This window comes from Chiloscyllium punctatum, chromosome 23, assembly GCF_047496795.1.
Source record: "Chiloscyllium punctatum isolate Juve2018m chromosome 23, sChiPun1.3, whole genome shotgun sequence".
Lineage (NCBI taxonomy): Eukaryota > Metazoa > Chordata > Chondrichthyes > Orectolobiformes > Hemiscylliidae > Chiloscyllium > Chiloscyllium punctatum.
The window spans coordinates 70,625,424-70,637,581 of NC_092761.1; the positions used below are offsets into that span (position 1 = coordinate 70,625,424).

At 38.9% G+C, this 12,158-nt stretch overlaps 1 protein-coding gene across 8 annotated transcripts in view; it reads right to left on the reverse strand.

The window, feature by feature from the left end:
• gramd1ba (GRAM domain containing 1Ba) overlaps positions 1-12,158 on the reverse strand; it is a 607,589-nt gene that overhangs the window by 442,065 nt on the left and 153,366 nt on the right. The window lies entirely within an intron of this gene.

Consider the following 12,158-nt stretch of genomic DNA (forward strand, 5'->3'; position numbering starts at 1 on the left):
TTGTTTTATGAGGAATTGGACTTGTCTTCCACAGTTTCAAAAAATGAAAGGTGATTTCAGTGAAACTCGTTCTAGACTGTGAAAGGGTATAATATGGATACATGGTTTCCTCTGCCTGATTTTACAAAGCAGTGGAGAAATCTCAAATTATGGGGCAGGCCATTTAAGACGGAGATGGGAAAAAACAGACTGAAATGAAGAGGAATTTCTTCAATAAGAATGTGGCAAATCTTTCGGATTCTCCACCACGCAGGGCTGTGACATTTCAATCACTCAGCTTGTTCAACACAGACATTGATCAATTTCTGGACACCAGTGATTTCAATAAATATGGGAATAGGTGAAATGGCGATTTCATGTAGATAATCAGCTATGACCTCTTTTCAATGGTGAGTGTTATGGAAAGCCCATCCTGTAGTCTGTGTAACAACCATCTACAATTGCCCAAAAACAAAGCCTTAAATTTTGAAGATCAGTTGCACATACATTTTTGTGTGTGTGGCTCATAATTTGTCTTATTCATTGATGTAACTTGGGCTTTGCTAGGTGGCTTGCATTTACTGCCCAACTCCAGTTGCTCTTGAGAAAATGGTGATGAGCTAACTTCTTGAACCACAATCAAAAATCACATGACACCAGTTTATAGTCCAAAATGTTTATCTGAAATCACAAGTTTTCGGAGTGTTGCCCCTTTATGAGGTGAAGTCAGCACCTCCACTCTTGAACCACTGCAGTTCATGTGATATAGAAACATCCACATGCTGTTAAATAGGAAGTTTCAGGATTTTGACCTAGTAACACCAGAGGAACAGCAATATCTTTCCAAGTTTGGATGGCAAGTGGCTTGGAGGGAAACTTGCAGTTGGTAATTTTTCCATGTGTCTGTTGCCCTTGTCTTTCTCAATATTAATGTTGTGGGTTTTGAAGATGCTGTCAAAGAGCTTTGGTGAGTTTCGGCAGTGAATCTAGTAGATGGTACACTCTACTGCTGCAGGGGTTTGGCAGTACAGTAACTTCATGTTTGTGGATGCAGTGTCAATCAAGTGGACTGCTTTGTCCTAGATGGTGTAAAGTTTCTTGAGTGTTTTTGGCACTGCACTCCTCAAGGCAAGTGGGAAATATTCCTTCACAATCTTGACTTATGCCTTGTAGATCGGGACAGGCTTTAGGATGTCAGGCCAAGAACTAACTTGCTGTGCTTGAAGCTGCAGTATTTATGTGGTTGGTGAATTCAATTCAGTTTGTGCTCAATGGTAGCCTCCAGGATGTTGATAGTCAAAGAAATCAGTGATGATAATGCCATTAAATGTCATGGGGTAAGGGTAAGATTCTGTTTTGTTGAGAGGTGGCCGCTGCCTGGCACTGCGTGACATGAATGTTACTTGTCACTTGTCAGTCCTAAACGGAACATTGTCCAAGTGTTTGTTTGGTTTGCTACATTTTAGCAATGGGCTCTTTCAGTATATGAGGAATCACGAATAGTGCTAAGCAGTCTCCAATTTTCAGCAAATATCCCCACTTCTGACATTATGATGTAGGAAAGATCACTGATGATGCAACTGAAGATGGTTAGGCCTCAGACCTCCTCTGAAGAACTCCTGCAGAGATGTCATGGAGCAAAAAATGACTGACCTCCTTCACCCACAACCATCTTTCTTGCTGCTAGGTATGACTCAAACTTGAGCTCCTCCACAACATTATCTGTCAAGTGCAGCCTTGATGTCAAGTGCAGTCACTCTCATTGAGTATAGAAGAATAAAAGGTGGACTAAAGGCGGTATTTTTAAATAATCGAAAGAAATGAAAAGGCAAATAGATAGAATCAATTCCCTCTTGTGAAAAAGGCCAAAACAAGACTTCACGACCCAAGAATTAAGTCAAGTCATTCAGGAGTAAAGTCAGGAAGCATTTCTTCCTTCACATCTTATCAGAAATCTGGAACCCTCCCGCTCAGTAAGTTGAGGAATAATTCAAATGAAAGCATTAAAACTGGATTTGGTTGTTTTTGTTTGATAAGGGATATTAGACAATAGGGAGCTAAGGCAGTTGAGGTACTGTGCCTTTGATTTAACTGAACTGTGAAACAAGCTCAAGAGGTTGATGCTCCTAAATTCCTTGAATACAGCAGGAGTAAAACACATGAATTGATGACTAATATCAATATTATTTTAAAACTTAAGTTCGATAATCAGAATTTGACAACAACTCATAGCTACAATCATAATATTTTTGTGCGATGCTGTTCGAGAAAATGTGTGTAATATATTTGCTGAGTCAAGAGGTGTTTAATTAGTTTATTGGTAAATGTGTTCTGATCAATAAATTACGAATGATAACTACAATGAGAGGTGTTTTGGTTTTTTGTCAATCAGAAAACTCCACGAAATACCATATTCAAATCATGGCACATTTACTGCTTAAAAATTAATCACAATCACCCAAAATTGACAACAACAAACACAACTGCTCCAAATAAGGCAAGTACACTACAGTAACCAATCACAGGAACTTGAGATCATGAGTCCTCATTGTCTGAATAGCTCATGAGTTATCTTGCCACAGAAGTTGAGAAGTCATTACACAATCACCACTTCACTTTTTCATGACAAAAGCCAAAAAGACTCAAGTATCAAGGAATGTGACTACATCTGTACCATTTTCTCAGATCCTTCCAAAGTCAATTGAATTCGGTAAAGTATTAAACAATCAATATTTTGGTATTAAAATACTTATATAACACACAAGAAAAATGTTAATTATTTTGATATAGCAAACCGTCAAAGATGCCACTATGATGGTTTCTTAGCAACATGCAATGACTAGCTGTTTGCTCAGGAACAGTGTGACCCACTAGAAAACTGAACAATAAATGATACATTACATCATCGCTGTTCCAGCGTAAAGGCAGTATTATAGGTTGGCCCTTGACCAGATTTTTATTTGTGTGTAAGTTTCACTTTCTAATATATAAAAATGCAGATGCTTTATTTGACTAGCATCAGTTAGAAGTGCACCATCTCAAGGAACGATGAATTTTCTTAACTTTGTTTTCATTCATTTACTAACAGGCAATGTGTAGCATAGTTTAAGGTAAAACACATCACTGTGTGCCTTTCAGGTGATATCATCATGCAACTTTTCATTAGACTTTTCCCTCTTTCCAAACTAAGATACAAAAACATTTTTCTTTCACAGGATTTCTTCTTAAGGAGGAACAAGGTGCATGTAGCTAATAAACTCAGCAACATTACAACAAATGAATGTTGCATTAAGAAATATAAATTACATTAAACCTATGAGAAATTGGGAATGTTCTGCTACCTCAGCGGTGAGAACTCTAATGGTTACAACCTGTACAGAGCTTCCAAAATACTGCTGTATGATACAGGGAGAGTAGTGAACTAAATTAATAGTGAATTAACTGATAATGTAAGGATTCTGTACCTGTTAACATAGAACAGCACAACACAGTAACAGGTGCTTCGGCCCAACATGTCTATGCAACCATGATGCAATTCTAAAATAATCCCATCTGCCTACACATAGTCCATATCCCTCTTTTCTCTGCCTATTCATGTTTCTGTCTAAATTCCCCTTAAACTTTGCTTCTATCACTTCCTCTAGCAACTTGTTCCAGGTACCTGCTACCCTCTGTGGGGAAAAAAAACTTTCCTTTGTTACCTTAACCTTATTTCTTCTAGTATTTGACACTTCCATCCAGCCTATCAATACCCCTCATGACTTCATATACTTCTAACAGGTTGCTCATCAGCCTCCAATGTTGCATCAAAAATAATCCAACTTTTTCCAAACACTCGCTGTAGCTAATACACTCTAAACCAGGCAACATTCTGGTATATCTCTTCTGTACACTCTCTAAAGCCTCCACATCTCACTGATTGCATGGCGATCAGATGGCACACAGTACTCCAAATGTAGTCTGACTTATACAATGGCAGCATGACTTACCAACATTTGTACTCAATCCCTTGACTGATGAAGGTAGGCATGTCATATACTTTCTTTACCACCTTATCAACATGTGCAGGTACCTTCAGGCAGCTACAGACTTGCACTCTTCTGTATACCAATGCACCATACAGTCTGGCCATTTACAGTACACTTTGCTGTTGCATTTATCTCCCAAAATTGCATCACCTCACACTTGTTCGGATTAAACTCCATCTTACATTCGTCCGCCTAACTTTCCAGCTGATCTATATCCTGCTTCATCCTTAATATCCTTCTTCACTATCGACAACTCCACCAATTTTCATCCAGTTAATATTTTAAGAACACACAGTGAGAGAAGATGCAGCCAATAGCAGTTGGATTCTCACAGAAAGCTTTAATACTGAAAATAAACATATCTATTTTGCATGCACATAATATGGAATTCACACATTCACTCTATCAATAAATGATTCAGTCATTTTAATAGAGTTCCTCGTTTGGAATAAGCTGACGAGAAAGGTTATACTTGAACAAAACCAGAGGATGAGATGCTGATTCAAAGGCAGATAAGGGGCATAAACAAAGACTGTTTCTTTCCCCGCTGCATGTTATTTAAACATTGGGTTTGTTCAATATACTGTTTTAATTGCATGGCACTGTAATCTTTTGCTATCAATTCTGTGTCTTATGATCCTGCCCCACTAGTTACCTGATGAAAGAGCAGCGCTCTCAAAGTTAGTACTTCCAAATAAACCTGTTGGACTATAACCTGATGTTGTGTAATTTTTAACCTTCATATAGACACAGTTAAAATTCAAACCAGGAATGCTGATCAGACTCAAGCTTAAATTGTAATGGTGTGTCCCAGATCGGACTCAGGCAATAATTGCTTGGCTGTCATCCAGACTGCTTTGACAATAGCAATGAAGACACTATACATCTGAAAATAGCACACCCAGTCAGGTTTTTAAAAGCTTCCAAATGTTGAATATCTCAGAAAAAATGCCATGGGTTATTATTTTGAAAAGCCCTACAAAATATTTTTTTGCCAGTTTCTTTACATTTTTCATTTACAAATAAAAACTTTTCATTGTACATAAAAATAATCAACAGTGAATGCTCCATTCCATATTCAGCTATCTGGCATCAATTTAGCACCTATCTTCAGTTCCACTGCCACAATCAGATGCTTACAAGAGGATAGGAAACAAAGTATAGACTTAGATGGGTCAGATTCAGATCAGGAAACAGGAAGTAGAACATTAACAATGTACTCAGCGACTAGGAAGAAATGAGGATTAAAAAGCATCCAGCAAAGGAAATTGACAAATTGAGCTGTTTTTTCTTCAATGCAAGGTGTATGACAATCAACATAATGCAGAACAACGTCCATTGTGCTTCAAATGTTTCCCTGAGAAAAAGCAACGTAGGCCTATGATTTGGAGATGCTGGTGTTGAACTGGGGTATACCAAGTTAAAAATCACACATCGCATATCACCAGGCTATAATCCAACAGGTTTATGTGGAAGCACTAGCTTTCAGAGTGCTGCTTCTTCAGGTAGTTGTGGAATATAACACTGTAAGACACAGAATCTCTAGCAAAAGTTTACAGTGTGATGTAACTGAAATAATATATTGAAAAAGACTTGGATTGTTTGTTAAGTTTCTTATCTTTTAGAATGAACATGTTAGTTTTAATTCTTTCATTTGCAAATCATTAGATTTTTTTAAAGTTACATTCTCAAGTGAACTTTAACAATTGGCATCATGTCAGCCCAGATAATGCATTTAAGGTGAGGTGCCCTGTGTAAGGCCTGTGCCACAATGTTCAGACTGATTCTAATCTAAAAAAAAACAGATTTATAGATTCTTAAGTGGATTCATGCAGTTTTTGAGCAAAATGAAATTTAATTCTGCAAGTACAAATTCACCCCACAAACATGTATGTGTGTGTGTGTGTGTGTGTGTGTATGTATATGGGGGGGGGGCTGTTATGAGTATCTGTGAGAGAGTGTGTCTAAGTGTGTGAGTGTAAAGGGGTATAAGTCTGTGAGACGGTGAGAGAGTCTGGAAGTGTATGTGTGAGCATATAAGAGACAGCTTGTGTATGAAAGAAGGTCTGCCTGAGTCTATGGGTCTGTCGAGATTGTGTTGCTGGAAAAGCACAGGAGGTCAGGCAGCATCGCAGGAGCAGGAGAATCGACATTTCGGATCAGAGCCCTTCATCAGGAATTTCAGGCTCTAGCCTGAAACATCAAATTGCTTGATCCTTGAATGCTGCCTGACATGCTGTGCTTTTCCAGCAAAACACTCTCAACTCTGATCTCCCGCATCTGCAGCTCTCACTTTCTCCCTGGAGTGTGTGTGTGTGTGTGTGTCTGTCTGTCTGTAGGAGTGTGTCTGTCTGTGTGTATGCGACTGCATCTGCGTCAGTGTGCAGTACAGTGGGGTCACCTGTAGTGTGACATGAACCCAAGGTCCAGGTTGAGGCCATCCCCATGGGTACCAAACTTGGCTATCAGCCTCTGCTCGACTACTTTGCACTGTTGCCTGTCCCAAATTCCACATTGGAGGACGGTCACCCAAAGGTCCGAGGTCAAATGTCCCAGACCGCTGAAGTATTCTCCAACTAGGAGGGATCCTGTCTATTGATTGTTGTGTGGTGTCCATTCATCCATTACTGTAGCCTCTGCTCGGTCTCGCCAATGTACCATGCCTCAGGGCATCATTGCCGGCAGTATTTGAGATAGACAACATTGGCTGAGTCACATGAGTACCTGCCACGTACATGGTGGTGTCTGTGTCAACACTCTGACATGTCTTGCAGCGTCTATCGTGACAAGGTTGTCTGGTGTTGTCCTGAAAGCCAGGCAGTTTGCTACGAACAATAATCTGTTTGAGCTTTGTTGAGTGTTTAAAGGCGAGATGTGCAAACGTGGTGAAGGTCTTGGCAAGGTGTTTATCCCCATTGATAATGTGTTGCAGGCCGTATTTTTCAGTTCCTGGGAAGTACTGGACAACGAAGCATACCCTGTCAGTTGCAGCTCGTGTCCGTTTCCTGAGGCCGTCGTTACGGTTTCTCGCTGTGGCACATCGGATGGCCTCAACCGGGACCTTGAGTTCACATCACACGCACATGCACACACACAGACACAGACATGCGCGCGCACACACACACTCCTACAGACTCAAACTCAGGCAGACCCTCTCTCATACATAAGCTCTCTCTCATACCCTCACACATGCACCCTCTCACAGACTTGTATACCTTTACACTCACACACATACACACACTCTCACAGACATTCATAACACCTCCCAACACACACACACACACACACACACACACGTGTAAGTTTGTGGGGTGAATTTGTACTTGCAGAATTACACTTATTTTGCTCAAAAACTGCATGAATCCATGTAAGATTCTGTAAATCTGTTTTTTAGATTAGAATCAGTCTGAACATTGTGGCACAGACAGTCTCACACAGGGCACCTCACAACTTAATGCATTATCTGGGCTGACATGACACCAACTGTTAAAGTTCACTTGAGAATGTAACTTTAACAAAATCCTGCTATTTACATATAAAAGAACTGAAACCAACATGTACATTCTAAAAGATGACAGACTTAACAAACAATTCAAGCCTTTTTCAATACATAATTTCAGTTATATCACCCTGTGTCTTGTGATCTTATACTCCACAACCACCTGATGAAGGAGCAGCACTCCAAAAGCTAGTACTTCCAAATAAACCTGTTGGACTAGAACCTGGTGTCTTGCGATTTTTAACAATGTAGAGCTACCTGAACATTGGTAAGAGCTTCATATCCATGGTTACCTTTATTCTATTTCTTGGCTGTGACAATGAGCCATTTAAAATTGAAATAGGTACCCTATGAGGAAAATAATACATATTAAATAGCTTTACAGTATAATTTATTCAGACCCTAGTGCTTTAGTGGCTAAGTTTGAGCTTTAACATGGGTTTTTGGCCTTGTTAATTTTTTAAAAAAATATAAATTTCAAAGAATGGTAGAAACTGACAATAACGCCAATCCCTTGCTCCCCTGTGCTAATGCTTGCTGTTTTAGTCAACAACCATGCCAACTGTCACATCCCTATCCTTCAGTTCCTCACTCTTTTCAGATCCTGTATCAGCTTCCATTGGTTTTTTTAATTGGTAAACCATTCCAGATCCTGACAACACTGAAAGGTTTCTCCTCCTGTCCCAGCTAGAACATTTGTCAATCATTTTAAATATATGATCTTTAGATGGTAAGCCACTTGCATAAGAGACAGTCTTTCTCTATCTCCTCAGTTAAGTCATAAGTCACTTTCTTCGAAATATTTAATGTAGTTGAAAGGCACATTTGAATTTACATGAATGGAATGTTAACTAATGGATGTTAGGATGCTTTATACATACATATAGTGTTTAGAAATGGGTAATGGATTTCTTTGTATTAATATAGATCATTAAATAACCAAATATTGTATGGTACTGTGTACAGTTCAGGTTGCTTTATTATAGGAAGGATATTATTAAATTGGAGAGGGTTCAGAATATTTTTATGCAGTTGTTGCTGGGAATGACTGTTTGAGTGATAAAAATAAGCAGGATAGGTTGGGACATTTTTCACTGGAAAATAGGAGGTTGAGGGGTGACCTTACTGAGGTTATAAGGTTATGAGGGGCATAGATTAAGTGAATAGCAAGGTCTTTTCCCGAGGGTGGGGGAGTACTAAATTAGGTGACATATTTTTAAGGTGAGAAGAGAAAGATTTAAAAAGGACACGAGGGATAACTTTTTATTTTAAGAGTGGTTCATGTGTGGAATGAACTGCCAAAGAAAATGGTGGATGCAAGTACAGTTACAATATTTAAAAGACATTTGAATAAGTACATAAATAGGAAAAGTTTGGAAGGATATGGGCCAAATGTAGACAAGTGAGACTAATTCAGTTTGGGAACATTGTCAGCAGGGATTGGTTGGATTGGAGGTCTGTTTCCATGCTGTATTCCATGCTTTATGACTCTAAGTCAGATGAATTAAGGGCACAGATAATAACATAGCAGTATAATGTCATTGCTTTAATATAAACCTTGCTAAAGGAGGGGCAAAATTGGCAACTTAATACCCTTAGATGTAGAATTTTCAGGCAACATAGTGTGTGGGTGACAAAAAAAGGAGGGTTGCAGCATTGGTTAAAGAATCAATCACTGTTGTAAGACGGGATGACATTCCAAACGGGTTAGCAAATGAGGCTTTCTGGATTTAGTTTAGGAATTAAAAAAAAGAGGCAGTCATACTACTTGGAGTACACTACAGAACCCCAAATAGTAAGAGGTAGATATAAAAGAAAATATATGTAGACAAATTTCTGCCCATTAGAATAAAACAGCAATAATAGTAGAAGACTTTACCCCAATAGCAACAGGCTTTCAAACAATATAAGGGGCATTGACGGAAAATTCATGTACTGTGTCCAGGACTCTTTTTTTTTAAATGTGACAAGCCCAGCAAAAGGAGATGCAATTCTGGATTTAGTTTTGGAAAATGAAGATAGGCTACTGGGTTAAATGACCGTTGGTGACCATATCGGGGATAGTGACCATAATTCAGTTAGATTTGGTATTACTTTGGAAAAGGACAGAGATAAACCAGGAGTAAAAGTTTTAAAGTAAGGCAAATTTTACAAAACTGAGAAGTGATTTGACTGAGGAGGACTGGAGAGGGCTGTTTAAGGTTAAATCAGTAGTACACTAATGAGAGGTACTCAAAAGTGCGACCCTGAGGGCACAAAACAGACATATCCCCTCCATAAATAAGAGTGGTACTGCCAAACCTAGATCCCTATCGTTGTCTCGAAAAAGACAGGGGAAAAGTAGACAGAAAAAAAAAGCTAATGATAGTCACAAAAATCTCAAACGCTACAGATATCCTAGAGGAGTACAGAAAGTGCAGGGCTCAAGAAAAAAATAATAAGGAAATCAGAGAGGGCATGAAAAAACATTAGCAAGTAAGGTAGAAGAAAACTCAAAGATGTTTTGCCAGAAACAACAAAAAAAGAACTTGTGACAAGATGCAGAGGATATGGGAAGAATTTTAAATACATTCTTCGCCTCCACATTCACAAAGAAAAAAAACGATGGGGATATAGCAATCCACAAGAAGCAGTGTGAAATGTTGGACAAAACAATTATAACAAGAAGTAAAGTGTTAGAGGAGTTAGAATCTCTGAAAGTGGATAAATCAAGAGGGCTGCATGGATTGTTCCCTACGATGTTGAAGGAGGAAATAGCAGATGCTTTTAAAGATTGTTTTCCAAACTACATGAGACACAGGTGAGGTGCTGTAGCATTGGATGAATGCAAATGTGATTCTGTTGTTTAGAAAAGTACAAAGGAAATAATAAGTAATTATAGGCAAATTACTCTTACTTAGGTGCTGGCCAAATTGCTGAATCAATGCTGAGAGTGAGAGATTAAATAAACTGTCATTTAGAAAGGCATAGACTCATCAGAATTGTCAGCAGGGCTTTGTGAAAGGAAGGTCATGGAAGTGACAAGGAGATCAATGAGGGCAGTGCAGTGGATGTTGTCTACATGGACTTTACTAAGGCATTTGACAAGTTCCCACCTGGCAGACTGGTTAAAAAAGTAAAGCCCACGGAATACAGGGTAACATGCTGAATTGGATCCAAAGTTGATTTAATAACAGGAAACAAACAGTAATAGTCAATGGCTGCCCTTGAGAATGGAGAAGTGTTTGCAGTGGTGTTCTGCAGGCCTCAGTATTGGAAGCCTTGCTATTCATTTTATACATTAACGATTTGGACTTGAACATGGGAGGCACAATTAGGAAATTTATAGACAACACAAAATTTGCCATGGGATAGATGAAGTAAAGGATAGCTGTGAACTCCAAAATGATATAGATGGATTGATGGAGTGGGCAAGAAAGTGGCAGATGGAGTTCAACTCTGATAAGTGTGAGGTTATATATTTAAGGAGGTCAAACAGTAAAAGGAGTACACAATAAATGGGAATATATTGAGAGGGGTAGATGAAGTGAGAGATCTTGGTGTACAAGTGCACAGTTCCCTAAAGGTAGAGATACAGATAGATAAGTTTGTAAGAAGGCTCTCCTTCACTGGCAGAGGTAGAGAATACAAAAGTATAGATATAATGACAAACTTGTCTGAAACACTGGTGAGGCCACAACTTGTGCAGATCTGGTCACTGCATTACAGGAAGGATGTAACGGTCTGCTATACGCTATATGAACTCTAATACATAAGTGCTCTTGATGGAGTGCAGAGAAGATTTACCAGAATGTTGCCCAGAATGAAGAGAGGCTGTTTTTCTTGGAACAGCAAAGACTGAGGGATAATATGATTGAGGTATACAAAATTGAGAGAGGTAGGCATAGATTAGTCAAGAGGAACTGGTTTCCCTTGGCAGAGAGTTCAAAAACCAGGGGTCACAGATTTTAATTTAGCCACAGAAAGATTAGAGAGGACATGAGGAAAAAAATGTTTTTTTTATTAGGAGGATGGTGAGTGTCTGGAATTCACTGCTTAAGTTGGTGGTGGAGGCAGAGGGACTAAACTCTTAAAATGCACCTGAATCTGCACCTTAAAGTGCTGTATTCTGTACAAAGAGCATCTGGGTGTCAAAAGTCAGCATGGATAAGATGGACTGAATGGCCTCCTTCTATGCTGTATGGGTTCTATGGTTCTACATCCAGCACACAACATTGCCATTACTATTTGTATTTTCATTCTCTTCCCTGAGCATGCATAACAATCAACATTTTTATTTAAATGAATTGCCATATCATTGCTAATTCTGTAGTTGTATTCATCCAATGGCCACAGAGTCTTGTCTGCATTCAATTAGATCATGGTTAATTTGAATGTCCACAGAATTTGCCAAACTTTGTTATATACTTTCTTCAAGTCATAAAAGTATTGACCTCAGTCTTGAAGAGACTTGCTTACACACAAGCATACATACAAGTATTTTTGTCAGGTTAAGAGAAAAGAAAGAGATTGGTCTCGGAGACTGGCTTTCTAGGAAAACACACTACAGGCAATGGGATTATTGTTGAAGGCATAAGGATAAAGTGCCAGATGTTCTGACATCTATTGCTCTGACATACTGGCAAGCACAGTTAAGTCATTATTGTCTCGGA